The sequence below is a fragment of the Taudactylus pleione genome, unplaced genomic scaffold (genome assembly GCF_031769625.1).
Source record: "Taudactylus pleione unplaced genomic scaffold, aTauple2 ptg000478l, whole genome shotgun sequence".
Classification (NCBI taxonomy): Eukaryota; Metazoa; Chordata; class Amphibia; order Anura; family Myobatrachidae; genus Taudactylus; species Taudactylus pleione.
The window spans coordinates 952,475-980,150 of NW_028284880.1; the positions used below are offsets into that span (position 1 = coordinate 952,475).

General features: G+C 45.4%; 1 protein-coding gene across 9 annotated transcripts in view; it reads right to left on the reverse strand.

Annotated features, from left to right (window-relative positions):
* Positions 1-27,676, reverse strand: part of LOC148503018 (uncharacterized) — a 127,801-nt gene that overhangs the window by 23,391 nt on the left and 76,734 nt on the right. For 4 of the 9 annotated variants that reach the window (XR_015869940.1, XR_015869941.1, XR_015869942.1 and 1 more), the window contains exon 2: positions 3,984-4,180. The exons of the other annotated variants lie outside the window; for them this stretch is intronic. The gene's annotated coding sequence lies outside the window, so the exon portion shown is untranslated. The remainder of the gene's footprint in view (positions 1-3,983; positions 4,181-27,676) is intronic. 9 annotated transcript variants of the gene reach the window in all.

Sequence of the window (27,676 nt, forward strand, 5' to 3'; positions counted from 1 at the left end):
GTAGGAAAGTCTGATATGAATACATATGGATATCTACAATATCTGCTGTGGACCCGCGACACAGCAAGCCACATAGAATTTTATGGTACTGCGATTTTGTCTATATGCAGCAGTAGCTTTACAGAGCTTGTGCCCAATAAGCAACACCATCTATTTTAGGAGTAGTAGGACGGAGTGCATTTTATATGCAAGGAGTTAAACACCCGAGCCTGTGGGTTTCGGCCTCTGGACAAGAAGGGGTTAGTTGTTTAGTGAGGTAGTGTTGTGGGGTGGGGTTAGGTTTGGTTAGCCTATAGGATTGGGTAGGGGGTGGGGTTAGGTTTGGTTAGCCTATAGGATTGGCAGAGGGGGGGTCAGTGCAATTTCAGAGTTTCTGCTTGGCAGCCATTTCATAGAAATATATCTGGTTGGCTGTTTCCCGCCCTCCCTCCCTTATTCATTGAGTTGCTTGGTGTCGGCTTTTCTTGTGGCTCGAAAGAACGGTAGCAGTCGCCATCTGTCTTTAGAGCTTGTGGTGCTCTCCCTTCCAATACATGGCTTAGGCTGATTTTACCCTATTGGGGTCAACGGCAACCACCTAACCAGGTGGGCCTCTAATCGGGTCATTGGGGTGGGAGGGGGATACCTTGGGCATGGTAATGGGCTGGCTGCTCTCCTCCCTTTTAGAAGATCGATGTGAGTATGCAGTTGGTGATCTTGCATTGTGGGGCCGTTGTTTCTACACCGCCGTACTTTGCCTTTCTTTCTTCTTCTATTAGTTAGTTCAGTCATGATTTAAGTTGTTTAATTAGTTTAAAAATAAATAAAGCTGACCTTCCTTTCCCCTTATATAAGTCTCTTTGTCATTATTTCATTATGATTATGGTTGCTGGTTTACCCCAGTGGCGTAACTATAAATTTTGATCCCCCATGCCAAAAAAGGTGTGTGGTTACATGATACAGTAATGTGCCTTACACATTATGACACACTAAGCAATGCCACTTATAACACAGTATGCCACACCGGAATGCCCCTTTAACACATTATGCCACACCATAATACCCCTTACAACATTATGCCACACAGCAATGCCCCTTACACATGCCACACAATAATGCCACGTATAACACATGACATACAGTAATGCCCTTATAACAAATTATGCCACACCGTAATACCACATACAACACATTATGCCACACAGGAATGCCCCTTACAAATTATGCCACACAGTAATGTCCGTAATAGCACATTGTGCACACAGTAATGCCAAATACACATTATGCCCATTACATCCCACCCTGACAGATCTACTTCACCAACCCTCCTCTCTGCTCCTGCCAGTTTGTCACCTCAGCTCAAGACAGGTTGCACAGTTTCTATGGCCGTGTAGATCTAGAATATTGGGAACATAGGGCCTGATTCAGAGCCAGACACTCTTTGAGAGCGTTCGCTCTGAATCAGGGCGTCCCTGTTTTTTCTTTAAAGACGGCCTCCTGGCCACTCGCTAAGCTGTGGGTGACCACCCACAGCTTTAGCGAGCGGCCAGGTGATTGTCGCGATGGTCACAACCATCGGGGCTTGCGACGAGACCCTTGTGGTAGGGTCTCGTTCCCGCAAGCCCCAGTGAGCTTTCAGCTCTAATAGAGCCGGAAGCTCACCACTGACATCACTCGTGATGCCAGTGGGGCCGCCCCCAAACAGCAGGCGTTCCTTCGGGAACGCCTCAGTTTGGCTAGCCAACCCCATCCCGCCTCCAAAAAGGGGCAAGCTGTCAATCAAAATCAACAGTCGCCCCACTTTGGTGCAAGACCTGTAGCGACGGAGCGCCCGTCGCTGGCCGGGTCTTGTGCACACCGACATGCGCAGTGGGGGACCATCGACCCGCTTGCGAGCGCTCTGCGCTTGTGAGCAGGTTTGAATCAGGCCCATAGTTTATAACCTGTAAACTGCGTGTATCAAGTTAGTGCCCCTTATACAGTGCCCCCTGTAGTTGTGCCCCATATGCAAAGGCCCTGTACTAGTGCCCCTTATGCAATGCCCCTTGTAATGGTGCCCCATATGCAATGCCCCCTGTAGTAGTGCTCATTATGCAGGGCCCCCTGTAGTTGTGCCCATTAAAGTAGGGCCCCCTGTAGTTGTGCCCATATGCAGTGCCCATATGCCGTGTGCCCCTGTAGTTGTGCCCCTTCAAGTAGTGCCCCCTGTAGTTGTGCTCCTTCAAGTAGTGCCCCCTGTAGTAGTGATTTATTAATGAGGACAGTGCTGCATGTGATAGGGGCATTGATCCACAAAACCAGATGAAGTATTCACACAAATGCTGCAATCTTGCCCCTCACATCCTCTGTGGAAGAAATGTATGTTTTTTTCTGAAACAATGAATGTTGTACCTAGCACGGTAATTGTTTTCTATACAGCACACTTATGGCTTGTTCAGAGGTGGACGCACGTCTTTCTACGCAACAGAGTTTGCATCTTCATGCCAATGTCGCTACCGATTCTCAGCCTACTGAGATTCCCACTGGCAGCGGCAGAATTCCGTCGCCACATATACTATGACGTACCAGCATTGCTGTGTCGGTTGCAAAATCGAAATTTGCATCTACCCTATGGCAGGTGGGATTTCGCCGTCTGAACACGGTCGCTTTGGTCAGTGCAACTGCGTCTTTGGATGCAGTCGGGAGAGGGGGACCCCAATTTTTGGAGTGTCCGAATTTCTGAAGGATTCCAGCCCTGAGCTGGCCAGTTTGGGGTTATGGCAGGGGGGTCCCCACACTGTATCTCCATGTTATAGTGTTTCCACCCCTTCCCACCCTGGCTGGTTCAGCTTGGTGCTGGTTATTGGGAAATAGGGGGAACCCCATGTAATAATTTCCCCCTTTTTGGGAAATAAAAGGTTACTGATTTGGGAAGGGGGACCACTTTTCTTTTTAAGTAACCATTTCTTTTATTTTTAAACACATAACGAAGCTGGCACAGATTATACTGATCTGTGCAGTGCTTTCAGCCTGCCCACAAAGGGAGAGCTGCTCTTCAGCAAGAAATAGGAAGCTATATGGCAAGGAGAGACTTATATGCTATCCAAAACAGGCGAGATCCAACATTTCCAGGAAAATGAAGTTTTGCCTTATATTGAAACTTGAAGTATCCAGGAGGACCTCGGTTCAACTTGTTACCCAAAAAGTCAGTTCTGATGGATTTCTCATCTCTAACATCTCCCTCCCTCTCTCTTTCTCTCTATAGCTGTGTGCTGCCCTAAAATGTACACAACCTGCATTAACCCCATAAGTTCCTGGCTGGATCTGTTTGTGCCGATGATATGTGCATGCCTGCCTGCATTAATCTTATGTTCCCTGTGTACTGTTATCTGCCGGTTAAAATAAACAATAAGGCTGGTTATATTATCTGCAGTATGGACTGACCTCCATTACACGCCGCTGACACCTACCACCACCATAGGTTCCACCAATAGATCCAAGTGCCTCCTTCAATCTATCCTAACCCTACTGGTCTTTGCCTAGGCGTGTGCTTGCTGATAGCGGGTGTGCACTAGCCTGGACTGCTGTCTTGATGGCAGGTACAGTAGCGCCGTACCCACTGGAGTGGCTCTAGATGCATGTATATATGTGGTTATGTTTACCTGCCTAGTGGTACACTTCAAGATATCCCGCAAAGTGCTGATTTGGTTTCAAAATTGTTTCCTGGTATTTCTGGATACACGTCGCTAATTGGTTTGTGTAGATGGGATGGGTACAAGATGCCGGTGCTCGGGATCCCGGTGGTCAAAAACCTGACACCGCCATCCCGACAGGGTTAGGATAGCGACACCTGTCGGTAGGCATCCTAACCCTCCCCCTCTCCCTACCCTAACCCTCCCTTCCTGGTGCCTAAACCTAACTTCCCCCTCCCTGCACCGTAAACCTAACCCTCCCCCCTTAGTGCCTAACCGTAACCCTCCCCCTAGTGCCTAACCCCTAACCCTCCCTCTAACCCCGCTACTTACCTTTGGGATTCTGGTGGATGGGATGCCGGTGCTGGGATTCTGACAGGTATCGAGATTCCGGCGCCAACTTTCTGACCGCCAGAATACCATGCGCCAGGATATTGAATGTATCCCGTGTAGATAGCCTGTAGGTGCCCGGGTATCATGACGGCCCATATTAGTCTTTCAACTCTTTCAGCAAAACTAGAAGAACTTCCCTAAAAAAAAATAATCAAAAAAATACCATAAGTGCCCCGAGCATGCGCCGACCGGCCACCACTGCTACCCCCCGTCGCCAAGCCCCACCCCCTGTGATTGAGGACCATCCCCACCCTTTATTCCACTTACATGCAGTCATCGGGCCTCCGGTGATGTCCTCTGTCGCTCCAGTCAGCTGACATCCCATACTGCACTGGGACCCTGTCAGGTGACAACTGGGCCCCAGTGCAGCATGGGAGACTAGCTGACCAAAGGGAGGACATCACCAGAGCCCTGAACTCTGGTCCCTGGACTCAGGTAAGTTTGTTTATATTTACTTTTGTTTATTTACTTTTTTGTTTACAGTGAATCAGCGTGTGGTCTGTTTAGACCACACAGCTGATTACTGGGGCCGGCTCTGGGTTCTGCACGTTAGAGCGGAGCAGGAGTCCGGTAACCGGGGGAGACCCTTCAGGTGGCGTTATTATCACAGGGCTTTCCCCAGTATTTTTTCACATTTTATTTTTAGTAACTTTGGTTAGATCACATTTCCCATTACAATTATGCGAAATCGATCTGCTTACTAAAAATAAGTGATACTTAGGGGTTGGAGTAGAACTTTATGAATTTTACTCCAATTGCCCTTTAGTAATAGGTGATACTAAAATAAAGTGAAAAGGGTGTGAAAACACCTAAAATAATGTTAATAAATAGAGCCCACAGAGTTCTGTTCCTTCCTATGCCTTTGGTCAGTATAAAAGATGGATTCTTGCAGAGATAATTACTGGTCTCTCTATTTGATCCACAGGACACATTGCTCACATGTTCCATAACAGGCAAATAATTCAGAATGTCTCCATATGGAACAAAAAAAAATAAAGAACATTATATTAAAGTTTCTTTCACTGCTATAAAGGTGTAATAAGGGAGTGGAAGATATTTGGCATAAGTGGGGGATCTTAATATGATCCAACAATTCTAAAACACAGTATATTGCACTGGTCATAGTCAATGGGATGGTACATAGGCCACATGTTTTATTTTGCCAAAGAGCAGAAGGGATGCCAGGAGAGGGTTACAAAAAGCACCACTCCAGTCTGACAAAAAGATATAGGGCCAAATGTAATAGGTAGTCTGTTTTGGTAAATTGCGAGTTTGGTGCTAAACTCGCAATTTTTCACAACTCTCCAATGTAATAGGGTGTCTGTTCACTAAAACTCGCATTTTTCAGAGTTACTAAAACTCTCCATTCTCAAAATCGCATCCAGATGTTTTCACATTGAAAACAATCAACTCGCCCAATGTAATAGAGTGTCTGTTTCAGACTCGCAAAAAAAAGATTACCAAAAGTCCCCAAATAATAGACCTGCTTCAGGCTAGCGAGTACATCCTGAGCAGGTCAGATTACCACAGAAACATGCACATATCCATGAGATATGTTCATGTTTCTGTGTGTACTTATGTTAAATGTTTTTAAATAACAAAAAAATGACGTGCACCCCCTCCCCAAAAGCATAACCAGCCCCGGGCTTTATAAAGCCTGTTCTGGTTCTAAAAATACAGGGGCCAAAATGCGTAGGAGGCCCCTGTATATTAAGAACCAGCACAGGGCTTTGTTGAGCTAGTCTTGGTTCTGGAAAATCAGGGGACAAAACGAGTAGGGGTCCCCTGAAAATTCCAGAACCAGCACCGAACTCTTTCTAGCAGGGGGATAATGCCACAGCCAGGGAAAACCTTTCACCGGTTTCCCCGGCCAAAGCATTATCCCTGACCGCTAGTCAGTCCAGGCCGGGGATCCCTGGGGAGTTGGGTACCCCCCAATAAAGGGGTACCCCTCTCCAGTGCACCCCAGGCTAGACTGATAGCCCGGGGCTATCCCCGGCACCCTATGCCCATGGGTGCCGAGTTGATAGTGTTAGTGTAAAGTTTTAAAATTAAGTTTCCATATTGTCTTTATTTGTAGAACCACAAGTACCAGCAAGCCTCCCCTGCATGCTGGTATTTGGAGAACCACAAATACCAGCATGCGGGGCATTACGGGCCCGCTTGCACTTGTAGTTCCACAACTAAAGAAATACGTAAATAAACAAACATACACCGTGAATGTAAAATTTTATTAAAACATACATGCACACTCACACATACTCACCTAGTATCCGTAGTAATCCATAGGGGTGTACCTGAAAAAAAAAATCCATGCTCACCTCTCCTATGCGTAGATCACGTCCACTGGCAATCCAGGGGTTAAAATAAAAAAACGCAAAAAAACTGATCCATGCCGGACTGAGCAAAGGTATGTGTGTACATGTGATGCCCCGCTAGGTGGGAATACAGTAGGTGTGTTAAGTTGAGTTATTTGCGTACTTAGCTGTTTGGGGAAGAATTTCCTCTATGCTGTTTCACTGCCTGTTATCTTCTTATTCCACCAGAGAGGTAAGGAGGATTAGTCCAGACAGTTTGGGTAATAAAAGTCACATATACAGCTTCACACAATTCATACATTCAAACAATAGAAATTCACATAAATCAATTAATACACCCTATGGCAGTTTATTTAGCAGGAACACCAAAGTAGGCTGAAAGGTAAATTGAGTGACATTCACAGTGCATAAGAAAATTCAAGAACTGTTGCATTCAGAATAAAGTTTTGTTTGCCATCAGTTTTATATGTTATGCTAACAACAAAGTAACTATTCATTTCAGTATACATTCACATAAACAATTCCTTTTTAATGGAGCGTACACACGGTCAGATTTGTCAGACTTGTCAGATGAACGATTGAACGATTAAACGATTTGAACGATTTGAACGATTTTACCAAAGTTTTGAACGATTTGAACGATTGAACGATTTTTGACTGCATTAAAATGAATAGAATCGTCCAAGTCTGACTGCAAACCCATCAGATGTCAGATATCGTTATCTGACAAACGGGAACGCGCATCGTTGATCGTCCATCGTTCAGGCATGTCAGATATGAACGATTTTTCTTCAGATATGAACGACTGAACGATTTTAAAATCGTTATCGTTCATATCTGAAGGAAAAATCTGATCGTGTGTATGCACCATTAAGATTCTAATGAAGACACAATAATTTTCCCAGAAGTAATGCACCCTTTTGGCCAGATACCCTTGCGTTGGTGCACATATGTGGTTAATGGTTTGCTGGTGTATTGGTGAATGAACAGGACTGTGGGAAGGTTCCTGCTGCTCCATATGTTGCTGTAATGGGCGCTTGCATGGTGCAAACCCGGGCTTGTTAACTTGGCCGCAGTGAAGGAAGCTGTTACCTGATCCTCGTCGGCAGAAGGATGCAGTTCAGCGCCACCAGTTGCTGGTACAGTGCTCTCTCCTCAGTGCAGAGCCTCAGCTGTCACTCAACTGGAAAGGGGAGGCTTCAGGGCCAGCACCAGAGCTGTCTTCTAACAGCGCTCACTGACAGACCTCTCCTGCAGCACAGTAGTGGTCTCCTGCAGCACAATAGAGATCTCCTGCAACAGGCAAACCTCGGTGCTGACTCTCTCACTGACACTGTCCAGAAGCAGCTGCCTCCATTAGCCACAGCTGACAGTGCACAGCCAGCGCAGCTACTACCACCCAGCAAGTTACCTCAGGAGTCTGTCTAACTGTCACCAACATCCAACTGTCCCAGGCCCAGCCACCTGATCCCAGTCCTGTGACCTTCTCACATTGTATCATTGATGTAACCACAAGATTAACCTCAATTAATCTTGCGGCTACGATGTAGCGGTTCCCACCATAGACTTCTATGGGGATTTCTCACCATAGAAGTCTATGGGACACACAGGCTGGCCGCATTCAGCTAATCAGGGAGCTGCTCCGACGGAGATGCTCCCTGATTGGCTGGCGGCCCCTTCACTGACGGGGCACACGTGTGCCCCGGTCATTTACGCGGAGCAAAGGTATGTGTACACACACCTTTGCTCAGTCCGGCATGGATCTTTTTTTGGCGTTTTTTATTTTAACCCCTGGATTGCCTACTTGGATAAGTGGACGTGATCTACGCATAGGAGAGGGGAGTAAGTTTTTTTTTTTTTTCAGGTACACCCCTATGGATTACTTCGGATACTAGGTGAGTATGTGTGAGTGTGAGTGTGCATGTGTGTTTTAATAAAATTTTACATTCACGGTGTATGTTTGTTTATTTACGTATTTCTTTAGTTGTGGAACTACAAGTGCCAGCGGGCCCGTAATGCCCTGCATGCTGGTATTTGTGGTTCTCCAAATACCAGCATGCAGGGAAGGCTTGCTGCTACTTGTGGTTCTACAACTACAGACAATATATATGGAAAAAATTTTTTTACACTTTACACTATCAACCCGGCACCCATGGGCATAGGTTGCCGGGGATAGCCGCGGGCTATCAGTCTAGGCCTGGGGTGCACTGGAGAGGCGTACCCCTTTATTGGGGGGGTACCCAACATCCCTGTCTGGACTGACTAGCGGTCAGGGATAATGCTTTGGCCGGGGAAACCGGTGAAATGTTTTCCCTGGCTATGGCATTATCCCCCCGCTAGAAAGAGTTCGGTGCTGGTTCTGGAATTTTCAGGGGACCCCTACTCATTTTGTTCCCCGATTTTCCAGAACCAGGACCAGCTCAACAAAGCCCTGTGCTGGTTCATAATATACAGGGGCCCCCTACGCATTTTGGCCCCTGTATTTTTAGAACCAGAACAGGCTTTATAAAGCCCGCGGCTGGTTATGCTTTTGGGGAGGGGGTGCACTTTTTTTTTTTTTTTAAAACACACACAGAAGCCATCACAGATCTCACTGATCTGTGATGGCTTCTCTAAAACTCGCACCTTTTAATGCTACTTGCATAAAAAAGGTGTCAGTTTACATAGTGCTAAACTCGCCTAAACTCGCAAATGCAGTAGCCTCAAGCTGAAAAGTTCGCAGGCTATTGAATTTGCGAGTTTCAGTACAAACTCGCACTTTTTAAAAGTGCGAGAAAGTGCGAGTTTGTACTGTTACTAAAACTGACTACCTATTACATTTGGCCCATAGTTGTTCTATTCTCAAAAGGACCTGGAGATCACAGTCAAGCTCACCCAATCATAGTCGCTCACTACCAAGTGCATGGTCAAATATTTCAAGGTACACTGAGAGAAGAGATGTGTGATTAATATACAGTATCTATGGGTCACAGCAACACTTCCTGCCCAAGGATAGAATAAGTAATGGAAGACTATGAATTAGGTTGGTTTGCCCAGTATTACAGAGGAGGCTTAGAACCCATCTCAGCTTTGTAGACCTACAAACAACCCTCTATTTTGTGCAAATCCATCATTTGTGAAGAAAGGAACCTATACTGCTTCAGCCACTGTAAAACTGAAGGAAGGATGATTTATGTGTCAATCTGTATTGTAAGGTGGTCTTTTTATATTCTCTGTATTGTATAACAGATTATATAAGGCTCTCTTGTATGTTAGTGTGTTTGATGCTCTCTCATGGCTGATATACATAATTTGTTTACATTTTCTTTAGCTACAAAAAATACATTCATTATTGCTAACATAGGGTTGTAGCTATTTTTGCATTGTTTTGCCATTTCCAACTGTATACAGTTGGCAAGAGTGATACTGATGTGCTCACCATTCTAGATCGAGGTGTCACACCATTTGGTGATGCCTTCAAGAACACTGTCATGAGTGACGCCACCTCCCATGTACCTGCTCACAGAAAAGACCAGCTTCCCAGACCCCATCTTGTGGTGACTTCCTCCTGCAGTCAGTGAGATGGACTGACTAAATTCCGCAATAGGCGCTACTGTTGGTGATGCTCGTTGTCTCCTTGGTCCGTCCCCATAGTAATGGAGGCATGCTCACTGCACATGTGTGACCTCCGACCCCCATGTGCCTTCTGCTGATGCGTGACTTACTGCCAGGACATGCCCACGAGTGTTTCTGAGTCACTATAAAGACATGGTGGGGTCACCACTTATCACTGTGTCACCACCGCTAGTGGAACTACAAGTCCAGACACCACAGGCCACGCAAGGATCTGCATCATACTGTATGTATCTTAGCATGTACTGTTGTTCTACCTGGTTAATAAACCAATCACTGGTTAAGCTCTTCAACGTGTGGACTAACCTCCATCACACACCTATCAACATAGGTTCAGCCAATAGTTACTTACTTCCGATGCTGCTGTGCAATCATAGGCCTCTTTATAATGGGTGCAAGGTGTGCAGTGCTCACGGGCCCCTGGGTCCAGGGAGGCCCACACCACACACCCTGCACCCATAGGTAATTATACTTACCACTCCGCCGATTCATGAAGTGCTGCTCCGCAGCGCCGGATGGGCGCTGCAGAGCAGCAAACAGTCACTGGTAAAATGGCAGCGGCCATTTCCCCAGTGATCTGCGCATGTGCAGAAAAGATGTCCCCGGGAAAGTAGACGCGGGCGCCATTTTCCCGGAGACCCGCGCATGCACAGTAGATTCTGGCATGAAGCCAGAATCTACAGCGCTCCCTGCCGCTGACAGAGAGGAGAGGGCCCAAACAGAGGCTGCACACGGGCCCCCTCCTCTCTTAAAACGCCCCTGTGTGCAATGTTTGCTATTATGCTGCGCCTCCTATTATTTTCTGGATGCGGCACAAATAACTTTTTCTCTTTAAACTTTATGGAGGTTTCTTTCGTTTTATGGTGGACCATGAATATTGCTCCGGACTGGCTTATTAGTAAGAGATTGTTTTGAGGATAACAGCAAAATTATAAAAGACAGAGCAGAGATCACACCTTTTGCTTACGGTCTGCGGTAGCATAACGATTTGAATGAATTCAAGTTGTTAGAGGTGGCATAGGAGTCCATTCATCATCTTACTTATCAGGGGCTGGCGGCCCCCGATAATTAAGTATCCAACTCATAGGCAAATGCAGGGGGGTTTCCGTCTGCCTGGAAACCACCTTCCCCAGCCCACACCATGACCACAATAGAAATAGTAATGTAATAGAATTTTACTAGTGCTGCATGTTCTTCACAGTATCACAAATGAAATAATGAGCACCACCTGTGGATCTTTTAACATGTATCAGTCAGTAATAAACAGGGTTGCCTACCTTTAATATTCTCTTCCCGGAAGAAGCCCGGGTAAGAGAAGCAGCAGGGGGCCGACAGGGGCGTGGCTTGATGATTTGCGTCATTAAGCCCCGCCCCCTCACAGTAAAATTGCCGCGATTGGGCACAATTTACATAGGGGGTGGGGCCAAATGCTGTGATTCATGCAGAATCACAGCTTAAGCCCCGCCCCCTTCACGGAGACCCGCGATTGCCGCGGGTATTCTCCTAATTCTGCCCACTTCACTAGGAAGTGGGCAGAATGCGGGAGAAATGCCTACCCTTCCGGGTGGTGCGGGGAGTTACCCGAAAAATCGGGAGCCTCCCGCGAAAACCGGGAGGGTAGGCATGTATGGTAATAAATAACTTGTGCACCAACTAGGAGATCTGGAAATCATTCACTGTTAGGGATGTGCTGCTATAGAGCCTAATATGTACATATATGTCCTGGGCAGTGCTAGGTTATTCTGCTGCCCCAGACTTGCTCTAATACTCTGGAATGGTGCCAACATCTAAAATAAAAACATTCAGCTCAGGCAGGATGCAGGATCTATATGCTGGAATTATGACACACAATATACTTTGTAGGAAGCATATTAAAGCTGGTTAAGTGCTAATTCTGCCCTCTTCATGGACTGGCCACACTCAGTCTAAAATCAAGCATTGGAAACCCCCTTCTAGAAATCCTACGTTTGCCACTGCAACTCACTGAGAGTAGCACTGGTGGATATAAATTCACCAGAGCAATTCAGCATTGCTCAGGTGCGGACAGCTGATCCGAAAATCAGCTGTCTCTGAGATGTCCTTCACTGCTACCTCAGTAGCAGTGAAAGTTAGCGCTGCCTAGTCTGATTCGGCAGTGCTAGTGCACCTGCGTGAACTGGGCTTCATGCAGGTACACAAAGCCCCAGTGTCCAGTGGAAGGAGCCGGACAGTGGCAGAGGCAACCCCGGACTATTTCCCATAGGGAAGGAGCGAGGGTGTAGGAGCAAACGGCATCTGAAGATGGCGAATGACTCTGTAGTCAAGCTCCGACAATATTATATTTTCAGAGCTTGATGAATTTAGGTTCCCATGCTAGTGTATGGGGACAGATCAGGGCTCCTGTGTTACCTTTATAATGAACAGCCACAATCCCTAATTTCTACAAAAGTAGGAGAAAATTGTAATTTTTTCACTTGCTGTTGTAGAAATTAAGGGCTCGATTCAGACCCGGTCGCTACATGCAAATGCACTTTCGCAGCGTATGCAAGCGATGGCATGGCAGGTGAACGCATGGCAAGCTATGAGCACACCCACTATGTCTGGCCAGGCGATCGCTTTGTGTATGCAGACACCCACCAGCCTGTCTTAAGACGCCCACTAGCACACGTCATCTCCAGGAAGTGTATGCATCCATCGGTACATCGGGTACCATCGGAAGCGAACACAGCACTTGATGTAGACTATACCCTACTGCAAGCAATTCAGTGTGAAATACATCCAGATGACGTGTACTATGACGCTGTTAATTACGCACGCTTCTAAAACTGCATTATTTCGGTCAGGCATGCCTGCGTTCACATCTACACTCCCCCCGTTTCTAGTGGCCAACCCCTGTCACCACCCACAAATGGCTTCTCCTGTCACTCACTCTGGTGGGCTGTCTATGCTGGGTGAGCGTACGCTTCCCGATCTTTCGCAGCTGTTCACACACGCACACTGAGACGCGTATGCATGCGCACAATGCGAACCATCGGCAGCTACGAGCGGGCCTGAATCAGGCCCTAAGTGATGATGAATTAGACCCTATTGTGTCTCACCTGGGAGATATGTAAATAGATTCACCTCTCAGAAATGTATATTTATGCTGCAAGTCACATAGTAAAAGATCCACTTTCCAAAACATCTCTCACCAGCTGGACTACATTGTAAAGGCATGGAGTAAGGTGGGCTGAAATAGGGGTGAGAGAGGGCTGGTGGTAAACAAGTGTGAAACTTCTGGTGTAATAGACCCAGTTCTCATACGTGAAATTAACAACTTGGAGAATTTGTGCTTAGAGGGAACCCCCATTAGAAATGGCAGTAGGACCACATTACCTGCATGGGTCTCCAGTCAGTGGCATACCGAGAGGTGTGCGTGTGGGGCACTTTACCTTGGGCGCCATCTGACAGGCCCGGCAGAGTGTGCACAGCCTGCCTAGGCAGTGTCACATCTCACCGGACTGTTTCCACATCTCACAGGACAGGTCTCAGCGACGGGTGACATTTGGAGACTGGGTGCAGCTCACAGACCGGCGCCCATATGAATTTGGCACCGGCTGAGAGCAAATTACAGCTCGCGGACCGGCAGCCAATAGAAAGCGGCCACATCCACGCTGGCTCTGCCCGTGGTATCTGACGTCAGACGCTGCTGGGCGGTTCAGTCAGCTCGGTAGCGTTGGGTGGGGGATGAAGACGCAGCGGGATGAGCTCCGGGAGCCGCGGAAGAGGCCAGATGACGCCGGGCTTAAGAGAGGAAGAGCTCCGGTGTTGGTGCTGCTGGCCAGGAGGGGCCAGCGGCAGACGAATGCGGCTGAGGACTGGACAGGTATGCCCTCTATGAGGCCTTCCCATCATCCCTGCATACTGTAGCTCTGCAGTAACACCTGCACAGACATAATTTCCAACAAAAGGAACACAAATAATAAAACAATAGGTAGGGATAACAAACAGAGCTTAGACTTTGACCATAGATCCCTGCTTAGTGCTAAAATAACTGTATTTTCAATTTTGTAATAAGAAGAATCCTGTTAATAAGACACCAAGATTGAGGTAGCAATCATGCTTGAGGACCAATAACATCTAGTTACTGGGTAGTGATCTGACCATATACTGGTGAATATTGAGGCTTCTAGGGTCTTCTGGATGTGTTATGTACTTAAGAAAGTCATATCTAGTCTAGTCTAGTGTAGTGTAGGGGACTAAGGGGTCTATTTACTAAGCTGTGTTAGGAGATAAAGTGAACGGTGATAAGGTGCCAGCCAATCAGCTCCTAACTGCCATTTTTCAAAAACAGCCTGCGACATGGCAGTTAGGAGCTGATTGGCTGGTACCTTAACACCGTTCACTTTAGCTCCTAACACAGCTTAGTAAATAGACCCCCAAATATGGCTGTGGCCTCCTTTACCCTACACGCATTAGATAATATACTGTACATTTGGTCAGTAGCAAAGGTAGAGCTTTGGAAATTTTTGGAAGACACATCTACACTGTCACTTCTGCATAGAACAGCAGTGGAATGTCACATTAACTCTGAACGATTTATTTGAATTATTTAATCTACATGGTTGATCAGTACAAATTTATTCTACATTATTTTGTTAAGTTGGCCCTTTAACAGAAATATCTGCAAACATTTAGGGCACTATTAAGTAATAATAAAAACATTTTTACTCCTGCATTTTAGCTGGAGAAAATATTTATTTTCTATTTTCCTCTATTTATAGAAGGAAAACTGTAGTGAAATTGTCAATTTCACCGAGTTCTTTTATCTCTCCTCTTACTGAAGCAGCTCCCATAGGTCTCAATGGGGGCTGATCAGTTACGCTATTTATGGAGAAGAGAAAATCTCTTCACCAAACTTCTCTCCAAAAGATAACACTATTTCTATTAGAGATGAGCGGGTCCGGTTCTCCGAGAACCAGACCCACCCGAACTTCATGTTCGGAGGCGAGATCAGAGTCCGGCTCGAGTTTTCCCACCTGACTCGGATCCGATACGAGGCAAAATGCTTCAATCGTGAACAAATGATTAGTCTACACGCCGTCTACAAGACCACAACAAAGTGCTAATTAAAATGCATTATATATAAAACATAATGACATCACTGTAAGTGGCAGTGCAGTGTGTTATTCTTTTCTTATTCATAAAAAATCTTGTGACACTGCAAGTGGTAGCACAGTCTAATATTCAACTTTTCACTTTTCTTCACTTTTCTCCTCAATCGTGAATAAATGATTAGTCTACACGCCAAACTACAAGACCACAACAATGTGCAAAATAACATGCCTTATATATAAAACATAATGACATCACTGTAAGTGGCAGTGCAGTGTGTTATTCTTTTTTTATTCATAAAAAATCTTGTGACACTAAGTGGTAGCGCAGTGTGTTATTCTTTTATTATTTATAAAAAATCTTGTGACACTGGAAGTGGTATCGCAGTGTGTTATTCTTATTCATAAATAATCTTGTGACACTAAGTGGTAGCCCGGGTGTTATTCTTTGCTTATTCATTAAAAATATTGTGACACTGTAGGTCATTGATACCGCAGTGTAATATTTAAAATTGGTACAAACTGACGTGTGTGCTGTACCCCACGACATTTGTGTTTGTTGATATAGAGAACGATCAGTTGAGAGGAGAGCAGGAACCACATACTAGTGCTGGAGCTGCTGCCAGTGCCACCAGTCATGATGATACTAATCCATCTACATCATCTACTAAAGCCGATGCCCAAGGGCATACAGGGCTCAAGTCAGGGCATCTAAAATCAAGAACCAAATCTTTTACAGTGGTAAAGAAAAAAACAGCAAAAGGGAAAGTTAGCTGCAGAAAAACATAAAATTGGCAATATGCCTTTCACCACATGAAGTGGCAAGGAAAGGCTAAGGCCTTGGCCTTTATTTATGACTGGTGGTTCTGCCTCTTATGATGATGTAAGCACAAGTGAACATGCTGACATAGAAATCAAGGATACTTCTGTGGAAGTGCACCAGGATGAGCAGGATATTTGTGTAGCTGACGCTAATAAGGCTGTTGTTGATGAGGATGTTGTTTGTGTAAATCAGACACCAGTGGAAGAAACAGTTATTGCCCTTGATAAGGAAAAGCCCATTGTCATGCCTGGGCACAAGACAAAAAAAATCCACTTCTTACTGTATGTGTGGAATTATTTTTACCCAAATCTGGACAACAATTGTCAAGTCATCTGTACCCTTTGTAAAGCCAAAGTAGAGGTAGGAACCTTAACCATCTAGGAATCTCCTCCCTGTTACGTCATCTGCAGCGTATCCATCCAAAAAGTTTTTGTGTTTTGTGTTGACTCATCTGCATCACCAGTGGGTGTTTTGGGAAATTTTATTTTTTTGTCGGCAGATGCACTTGCTGGAGAAACTGAAGGAGAAGCCATCGCTGCATCACGTTCCACTTGAGCTGACAATTTGCTTACCAACAGCTCTTTGCATCTCTTCAGATCTGTGTCCGTTGGGAAGAAGAACACAATGTGTGACTTAAACCTTATATCTTAAACTTGCATTTGCTCTGTTTAACTTGTCCACATATCTGTGGTTAAGTGGACAGTGGGTACAATGGCATTTCGGAGGCCAATAATTACGTGTACAGGTTGGGAATTGCTCTTCTATTTAAGTGGAATCTTGATGGGATTTGGTAATGGGCATACTGGACCTCAATTATCTGTCTAAAACCCACTGAATTATGGGCGGATATTGGATGCACATCTAATACCAGCATAGCTGTTTTGGCGCCAGTGATCCGCTATGCCACTGGGTGACTGCTGTCATACTTGCTCCCCTTTGCAAAGGATTGTTTAACAGTCAATTGTTTTTTAAAGTACTACTAGTAGTATTCCTGGTCTCCTTCTGGGATGAAAATCCACTCGCAGCAGGCATAGCGCTCAAGGATTCTTCTGGGGCAAGGACTGACATGAACGAGGAAAATATATTTTGTAAATGCCTCCCCTCATAAATTTGTTTCAGAATCAGAAAATGAAATAAAATTTACTACTAATCAAATCTTCCTTTCCCTGCCTTCAACTACACACTTACTCCAACTTCTTCAGGCCTCTTCAATAATAAAAATATTTGTTTCCTGATGTGCCATGTTGGAAGTTGAACTGCCACTGCTGCTGCAATCTTTGACATGCAGTTGCTGAATGCCAAAAATGTCCAGATATGTTTATGGCCACAGACAGCATCTCCTGCATGTCCCTTTAATTTTATTTAAAAAAAATATTGTCAACCACCAACTTGATTTTGTGAGCAAAATGTGGGACATATTGTTCACCCATGCTCTCCCTCCCTCATAAATTTGCTTCGGAATCAAAATATGAAATAAAAATTTACTACCAATCAACCCTGCCTGTCCCAGCCTTCAATTACATACATACTCCAACTCCCTCTGGCCTCTTGATTAATGAAAACATATTTCGTTATGTGCCATGTTGGAAGTTGAACTGCCACGTATTTATGCTGCCCACTGCTACCGCTTAGCTTAGTCAGCCAGCTAGGTGCAAATTTTGGGCCTAGACCAGATGAAAACAATATTGTGAGCTGTGAGTTGGTCAAAATTGACTGGAAACTAGTGGAAATTAATGTTATTGAGGTTAATAATAATATTCTAGGAACAAAAAACAAGAAATTATGTGATTTTAGCTGTTTTTATCAATTTAAAAAAAAAAAAAAAAATACAGATCCAAATACCAAAACACGCAAGAGGTGGTTTTGGCAAAACCAAATCCAGATCCAAAACACAAGAAGATAGAGATCCAAAACTAAAACCAAAACACGGGGGTCGGCGCACATCCCTAATTTCTATAAAGTGTTAAGGTTGGAGAAAGCAGACAAACAAATAATTGTACAGGCAGATACAAATATATTAAGAATAAGACATTGGAAATTAAAAAAAGTATTTTTAAGTGTAATATACATAAAAATACATTCGCTCTCTCCCGCTCAACACTACATGTGTGTGTTTGTGTGTGTAGTGTATATATATATATATATATATATATATATATGTAACCCCCCTTCAGTGTGCGGTGCGGTACATAGGTGCATTTGGAGTGATACACCTCCTATTGCCTCAGGCTAGCTCGCCAGGGTGTGGGCAATACCTGAGAAGGGGGTCCCTGCCCATGCAGGCTTTATAACAGTCACACATACAGATACAGGTATAGATAGACACATGCAGCAACAGTTCTATTGAATAACTTGGGCGCCAGACCTTCTCTTATAAAAATACACCACTTTATTTCTCTCCTCCTGCACATGACTTTACAGGACAAGAATATGGTTACAGCAGCTTCTCCTCTCCCTCCAGCTCATATACTTGGCATGTCAGATGGTGTATGACAATCATGGATATGGTTACATTACATCACACTCTTCTTCACCAGCACAGTCTTTAAGCACAGTCACAATGAATGCTTTGCATTTTACCCACACAGGTCCACCTGGCCCTTTGCTGGCTGGTGCCTGTAGTTCTCCACTTCATATGTGCAGGTCCACCTAGCCCTTCGCTGGCTGGTGCCTGTAGTTCTCCACTTCATACATGCAGGTCCACCTAGCCCTTTGCTGGCTGGTGCCTGTAGTTCTCCACTTCATACGTGCAGGTCCACCTAGCCCTTTGCTGGCTGGTGTCTGTAGTTCTCCACATCATACATGCAGGCCCCACCTGGCCCTATGCTGGCTGGTGCCTGTAGTTCTCCACTTCATACATGCAGGTCCACCTGGCCCTATGCTGGCTGGTGCCTGTAGTTCCACAGCTTTACACACATCTCACAACTTCTTTTGCACTCTGCCTCTCCTTTGTCTCTTCTAAGACAATATACAGAGTGTCTCATACACAGTCTGCCTCTCTCTGCTCCCCTGCTCTTTCACATGGGACAGCAATTTACAGACTTTTCTATTGCAGCTATCAAACTCTCAGCTGCCGTCCATCCCTATCCTACAGGGATCGCTCCTATAGCCACACTGCTACCACAGTGACCCCCCCCCCTTTAATGGCTGCTGGGGGGCTTTTATGCATAAGGGACTCCTCTGGTACCTTAACAGTAAAAGCTCCTGGGAAATTCCTCTTCCCCATCTCTTCAACACATATACTTGCGTCTCTTACCCCTCTCATGGGTGCTCAACACTTCACTGAGCGGCTCACACTGCAACCTTCCAGCTCTTTCTCTGTGGACTCTCACAGACTTTATCTCAGTGGTCTCACTCCAGACCTATTTCTCCTTTGGCGTTAGATGGGCATCGTGGCAGTCACCACGGCCCAGCAATCTCCCCCTGCCAGGGGAGCACGAGGGCTACATTTCTGCTTCCAGCTCTGCAGCTTCCCAAAGATGTCTCCTCTCCCCCAAATTCTTCTTCCCAACTCCCTTTGTTCTCTCCCCCCTCCTCCCTCTGCTCTGCCAGCTACACACCCAGTCTTCCCACCCCTGCGTGTCTATCTCTCCAGCCCCTCCTTTACCTGAAAACTGATCCGGGTCTCAGGCATGTAATATCTACAACAGGAAGCAAGCTCTAACACTGAGAGGGGTGTATTTACAAATACCATCCCTTAGAGGGTGTTACATATATATATATGTATATAGATGCTATAGGGAGGTAGAGGGTGGGCAGAAATGGAGGACAGGAGTACCTGACGCTGACAGAGTCAGGGGTAGCGGCAGTCTCGGATTGTATGATTTGTGACGGGTGTGTACATGTCCCAGTCACTAGTCCACACTGCGCAATACTAAATGAAGGGGACGGAGACGTCTTTTCTAGTTTCGCTGGAAAATTAACACTGCTTGCTCTGTCCCAGCACTAAACTCTAATGATATATGACAAGATCACTTTTCCTATATGTCGCGAAAAGGACGATATTGGAAGAGCAATTTCACTTAATCTCTTTAAATAGAGTCCTTAATATGGATTAAAACATTGATCTGATATAAAGAAGCCTTTCCTTTTCCAGTGCTCTTCCTCAGACAATTCCAAATCATGTTCCTTCTCTTTTCTCTCACCCTCCCCACAACTTGTCTATTCCTATAGGATTACCTAAGCTTTGGTTTGTATGTTCATGCTGAACGTTACTCTGTATATTATGTGAGATGGTCGGGTCCCTAAAAGGGGGATAAATACTTAATTCCTCTACCAGGAGACTGTGCGATGATGGCAGAAATTGCCTGACTGCTACATCCAGCACATAATGAGGAGCTGGCCCATTCCATTTACGCCACCTGCAACTGCAAGTTCCCAGCACTCCCACGTGTATTGTACAAATAGAACTTATGCTATAAAAAAAACTTTATCTACACATGAACTTAGCAGGTTTGATGTTTTTCATTTGTTTGTTTTTATTATTATTGTTATTATTATAATATGAAACTAAATGCACATCCCTAGTTTTTGCAGACTATGGGGCATATTCAATTTGAGGCGAAAAGTCAGAGTTCGGCTTTTTAGCCATCATCGCCGTTTTCGCAGGGGATCAATTATCGGGTGCATGCCCGCTTATCCCCGTATTCAATTATGAATCAGCGAAAACGGGGCCCGGCGGAAAGGTAAGTATCAAAGTCATATTATTTTTTCGGGAAATCAGCCAGTCACCCCCCAAAAGATGGTCTGACATGGGGTACCCATGTGGAACCCCCATGTCAGACCATCTTTTGGGGGGTGACTGGCTGATTTCCCCAAAAAAATAATAGGACTTTGATTTGGCCTGCTGAAGGTAATTGGGGTTTTTTTAACAACCGCGGCAGGTGCATAAATGCGTCTTTAAAGAAGTGGTGAAGAATAACATTTAGCTTTATATTTTTTTAAAAAATAACTAGGCCCATCAAATTTGAGGTACACAAAAATATGCTTGCACCCATTTTCAAGTCCCTAAAGTGATTTTTAAAAATTCTTCAAAAATCCACCTGCCGCAACCACCCGCATCCTAAAAAACACCTGCCACATACTTGGGGAACCTTCCCTGAGTCAATTTTGCTAGTTTTGAAGTTTGTCCTCCAACATTTTTTCTTTCATCGCCCCCAAAATGAAACCACTTTTTTGGGGTGTCCTATGATTATTTTTGAAAATTTGAAATTTTTTTGACACAGTTAACAGAGAAAACTTATCTCCATTTTTTAACACCTGCGAAAAGACTTTGAAATTGAATATGGGGATAAGTGAGAATGGTGAAAATTACGTAATCGGCGACTTTTCGCTCTATATTGAATAAGGTCCTATGAATGCTAGTGATAGAGCACTGTTTAAGAGGAATTAACACAGTGTAACAGGGGTGTTTGAGGGTTGCCATATCCCAGGGTGCAGAACTCTGTCCCACCTCCAGTGTGTCTAGAACAGCACCCCGCGCCATGTACAACCCCCCCCCCAGAGAGTCCAAATGACGCTCCAAGCAGTGCTGTACTTCCCTGTGCTGATAGCTCCACCCCTCGGCATGACATTGTGACATCACATGTTCAGGAATCAGGGCAGCACTGGAGTGTAATACACACTTCAACCTTCATTTTGCCAATAAAGCATTTTCTTTTTAATTAATGGAGGTTTGAAAATGTTTTTTTTAAACTTTTGAGATAAATGTTATTAAGTTTATGACCTTTGTAATGTCCCCCCCCACCCAAAACTCGATATTTGAGAACCTTAGGGCAGTGGTGTAACCATCTGAAGTGTCCACTACAGTCAGCACTGCTGCATAGATTCTGGCTGCAGTGTGCCATTCTAGGCACCCTGCTAGCTAGCTTAGGCTAGCAGAAAATCTTCAGAGGGCTAGACCAAATGAATCTGCGGGCCTGAGGTTCCCCATCCCTGCTGTGAGGCATCTTTTAAGTGATGAGACAAAGTGGTAGAAGGAGAGAGCATCATATAGGTAGCTGATCCCGATGGAGGGGCCAGACACTAATAAGGAAAGTGTTGGAGATGAGCCAGATAAACATGGGCCGTCCAGATGAGGGATTTAGGTCCATCTCCTAGAATCCAGGAGAATAGCCTACTCCCTTACCCTCTCGCGGGCTGTAGTGTCTACCGGGTGGAGTGGGGTAAATGTTTGACGGTTACAATCTCACCTGCTGGTTTGTATAACAGTAAAGAGGGAGCGAGAATAGAGAGAAACATAAAAGATAAGGAGAGGACCAGAGACACTAGGAGAAAGAAAAGTGAGGGGGTGGAGTACAGGAGAGAGAAGCAGTGAGGGGGCAAGGAAAGAGAGAACCATGGAGGAGAAGTGAGAAACAGAAAAGGAAAGTTAAAGAAAAAAAAAAAAAAAAAAGAGAGAAACATGGAGGTGGTAGAGGACAGAGAACAAGAGTTGTGGAGTCATGGACTGAACCAGAAAGGGGAAAAAATGATAAGAGAACCAGAGAGTTTGGGACAGAACCAGAGATTGTAAGTGAGACTCAGAGGGACGGGAGTAAAACAGAGAAAAGAAGATAGGGGGGGCAAAAAGAAGACAAGAGGAGAGAGGATCAGAGAGGGTAGGAGAAGATGACCCAAGGTGGGAGTAGAGGAGTGAGAGACCAGAGTCTGTAGTAATGGAAAGATAACCAGAGATGGCAGTAGAGGAGAGATAACCTGTCAAAGGAGTAGAGGAGAGAAATCAGTGGGAGACCAAAGAAGGTGGTAGTGGAGTGAGATCCGGCAGGGTGGTAGAGGAGAGATAACCAGAGAAGGTATTAGAGGTGAGAGAACCAGAGAGTGGCAAAGGAGAGAGAGCCAGACAGTGTTAAAGGAGAGAGAACAAAAAAAGGGTGGTAGAGGAGAAAGAACCAGAAAGGGTGGTAGAGAAGAGAAACTAAAGATGGTGGTAGAGGACAGAGAAAAGAGAGGGGAGAAAAGGCAAAAAATAAGAGAGGGTGCAATAGACTTGAGATAGTGGTAGAGTAGAGATAACCAGAGAAGGTGGTAGAGGGGTGAGACCAGGGAGGGTGGTAGAGGAGAGATAACCAGAGAAGGTATTAGAGGTGAGAGAAGCAGAGAAGGAAGTAGAAGAATGTAACCAAAAAGAGTTGTAGAGGATAGAGAGTAAGAGAGGGGCAGTAGAAGAGAACAAACCAGAGAGGGTGTAGAGGACAGATATCCAGAGAGTGTTATAGAGGAGGGAGACCAGAGAGAATGGTAGATGAGAGATATTGAGAGGGGAGTAGAGGAGAGAAAACCAGAAAGGGTGTTAAGAGGATAGAGAACAAGAGAGGGGGCAGTAGAGTAGAATGAACCAGAGAGGGTAGTAGAGGACAGATATCCAGAGAGACCGATAGAGGAGACCGACCAGAGAGAATGGTAGAGGAGAAAGAACCAGAGAGGGTTGTAGAGGAGAGATAACAATAGAGGGGAGTAGAGGAGAGAGAACCAGAGAGTGTTGGCTGAGGAGAGATAACCAGAGAAGGTAGTAGGGGAGAGAAACAAGAGGGGGCGGTAGAGGAAAGATAACCAGAGAAAGTGGTAGTGGAGTGAGACCCTGTATGGTGGTAGAGGAGAGATAACCAGAGAAAGTAGTAGGGGAGAAATAACCAGATAGAGTGGTAGAAGAGAGATAACAAAAGAGATTGGTAGTGGAAAGAGAACCATAGAGGGTGGTAGAAGATAAGGAACCAAAGACGTGGTAGAGGAGAGAAACTAGAGGGGGTGGTAGAGGAAAGATAACCAGAGAAGGTAGTAGTGGAGTGAGACCTCATAGGATGGTATAGGAGAGATAACCAGAGAAAGTAGTAGGGGTGAGAAACCAGAGGGGGTGGTAGAGGAGAGAGAACCAGAGAAAGTAGTAGGAGATAAACCAGAGGGCGGGGTAGAGGAAAGAGAACCAGAGAAGGTAGTAGGGGTGAGAAACCAGAGGGGGTGGTAGAGGAGAGAGAACCAGAGAAGGCAGTAGGGGGAGAGAAATCAGAGGGGTTGGTAGAGGAGAGAGAACCAGAAAGAGAATAAGAGTAGAAAATACTATTGGGGCTAGGCTAGAGAATCCGAGCTGTTGGGAGGGAATCCGAGGCAGGGGAATACTGCTGCCTTTGCATTGTAGCACACCAAAACTGTATTTTATTCTTACACAGCATTTAACAGTTGAGCTAGGATCACGCCCCTCCCAACTATAAATCTGTCTGCACAATATAAATTGGTTCCGCTTGCAATAGTACATCTGCTAGCTGATGTAAGCCTAAATGAGGCGCCCTTTACACACTTTTTGGCCTTTTTTTGCGTTTAGCAGAATTCGGTTTAATTAAATGGAGCCCTCAGCGTTCCTGCCTCCACCTTTCATCCTTTAATCGTCATTGCAATTAGAGATGCCGGTGTAATGAGCTTCATATTTGAAAGCGTGTATAAAGCTAAGACATTATTAGGTAAACTGTGTTCCATGACAGGCAGACATTCTTACACTAAGAGGCAGAAAGCTTCTGATGCACTGATGCATGAAAATGTTATTAGAAATTCCATTCATTCCCTAGGGGAGACTAAGCACTCTTTCCATGAAGTAAAAATATATTGGCTGCAGTATTATTGCAAACACAGGGTGGCAGTATTGAGACCTGAAACTGTAGCACACTCGGCTGGTCTCAATACTCAAAATAACACTCCTATGCAAAACATTTTGGTGCTGATTTATCTTAGGACGGAATTGGAAAGCTGCATTGTAATTCCATAAAGCCTTGTAATTCCGTCCTTGCTAATATGCGAATGCAGCAAAAACAGGCTTGCCTACCCTCCCGATTTGGCCGGGAGCCTCCCGATTTTCAGGTGCCGCTCCCGGCCCCCCGGAAAGGCAGGCAAGCCCCCCGGAAGTCTCACACCCTCCCCACCTCCCCCCTGAAAAAAACAGAAATCCCCGCAGTGGGGGGCCCGGTGACGCAATTCGCACAGAATCGCGTCATTGTGGCCCCGCCCCCTGCTTCACAATGCCGAAAATCACGGCATTGTGAAGAGGGGGCGGAGTCACGATGACGCAATCGTGCGGCTCTGCCCCTAGTGTGACCCAAAATGGCCAATCCGCCCCCAATGGCCGGCCCCGCCCCCCGCTATTAGCCGACAATCAGCTCCCTCTCGGAAGGCTGGAGCTGATTGTCGGCAAGTATGAGCAAAAGGTGCATGACACCCCCTGCTGCATTAGCGATCCCAGCACTGCAACAGAGGTCACAGGCTCAAATGACCATCACGACCACCAGTGGAGCGCGATGATGGACGGAGCCGGGCCACCGGCCAGCTGAGGCCAGGAAACTGGACACAGCCCCTGGCCTTGCCACTCCCGAATAATGAGACAAACACGCCACCGTTTCTGGGAACGCCGGCTGTTCACTTCCCTGCACCACCCCTGTCAATCAGGTAGAGGCATAACAGGGGCAGCGTGCGACCACGCAGGACCCATTCTGCACATTGGTAGAACGAGTCCTGCAGACACGCAGATTCCCAAATATCGGGAATCTGCGTTCAGCATTGCACATACGTCCCTTTGTTCCTGGCAACTAAAGGTGCATATACACACAACGATTTTTTTTTAACGATTATCAATAACTATATCGTTTATCGTTCAATCGTTGAAAAAAATCGCTTACTTTCTGAGTTAAAACGATGAACGATTATCGTTTATACGCGTTCACGTTTGTAGTTTAGTCAGACTGACCAACTCAACGATTTTCAGCAAGGGAATATGCAAAAATAGTTTGTAGTTCAAAAAAATTGTTCATTACATTTAGTAAATGAACGATTTTAGTAAACGATTTTCGTTCATTTTTCCCTTGAAAAAATTAACGAAAATCGTTCATTTACTAAAGCATTGTGTGTGTATGCAGCTTAAATAATATTGGATTGCTTTTGAAATCCACATCCTAACTCCTTACTTTTTTCTTTATTGCTATATTTAATTTTCTCATAGCATACGGTTTACATTTCATTCATTGTCATCTTAATATTGGTATTAATATATTTAATAAAAAAAAAAAATTATACATAATAAAGGCTGTATAAGGTTTTTTTTTTTTTAATAATTCAATAATTAAATGTGATATAGAAACAAAGCAGACAATGTACAGCAAGAATGAAATAAACGTACACTATGTCTAGGGGATTTCTTTACTCTATATATATCTTAAATTAGCTTATTTTGCTCCTTGAGCCCCTCCCTAAAGCTTTGCAGCGGAGTCTGTTATTAGCTTTACTGAAACAACTCATGGCGCAGGCGTGGACTTCAGGCTGGTGTTAGGCCTCCCACTAAAACAAAGTTCATCTTGTCAGTGGCGGAGGAACTCTCTACCTTGGTCTGTGAACATTGGGGCTTATTCGGCCGTGCATGCAAGCGCACTGCAGATCGCAGAATCCAGATTAGCGGGAATCTGCGCATGCGCAGGAACCATTCTACGAACGTGCAGAATGGGTCCTGCGTAGTCGCAAGCAGACCCTTGAATGCCTCTGCATGATCGACAAGAAGAGACATTTAAGGGGCGGTGCAGGGGCGGCCGGCATTCCCGGAAACAGAGACGTGTCCGCCCCATTTTCCTGCAGTGGCCAGCCCAGGATCTGTGTTGATTAACACAGTGCCCTGGGCTTGCAAGCTGGCCAGCCTGAGTAAGTTGAGGCTTAAGGCCCCCATGCACGGTGCGATCTGGTGCCCGACCGCCTGATATGCCGGCACCTACCCACCCTACCTGCATAGCGCTGCATGGGACCGTTCGTCAATCCCCCAGATCAATTGAACAAACAGAAAGATCTGGAGGAGCGACGGACGACCCCACGGGAGCACGCATTGGGCGATATCATAACCACACACGGAATGATATAGCAGCGAGATCGTTCCAATCCGTTGGATTGGCCGCTATATTGCTCCGTGTATGGTGGCCTAAGGTCTGGCGGCGTCCACCATCACGACTGATGGTTGGGATTGTGATCCCAGCCTACGACCTCCGTCGCAGTGCTGAGATGGAAAGTGCAGCAGGGGGCGTCATACACCTTCTGATGCATTTGCATAATAGCAAGGATCGCAATTGCAAAACTGCCTGCATGCAGCTTTACAATTGTGATCCTTGCTGAATCAGGGTAGAGAAGCAGTAAACAGTAGAGAAGCATCAAACGGTAGAGAAGCATCAAACGGTAGAGAAGCATCAAACGGTAGAGAAGCAGTAAACGGTAGAGAAGCAGTAAACGGTAGAGGAGCATCAAACGGTAGAGGAGCATCAAACGGTAGAGCAGCATCAAACGGTAGAGAAGCAGTAAACAGTAGAGAAGCTGTAAACAGTAGAGAAGCTGTAAACAGTAGAGAAGCAGTAAACGGTAGAGAAGCAGTAAACGGTAGAGAAGCAGTAAACGGTAGAGAAGCAGTAGTTTTCAATTTGATATTGAAGCGTGTGGTTCATGATGGGAGTACTTTAAAGTACCTCTGATGCCTAATTGACATACTGTATTGGGGTATATTTACTAAAGTGTGGGTTTTAGAAGTTGAGATGCTGCTCATAGCAACCTAACTAACCTAGAAACATTGTTGATTTTTCTATTTCTCCATTCATTAAATAAATCTATATTTTAGTGCATACTCAGTAGCAAACATTGGGGGGAAAAAGGTATATCGGGAGGAATCTATTTTGTTAAAAAAGCCAGTCATTGCCTCCCTGGTATACTCTTCCCCTCCCCCCATAGATTGTAATGCTAAAACCGGTGATCAATATTATGTGTTTGCTAGTGAGTGTACATCTGATTAAAACATACACCATA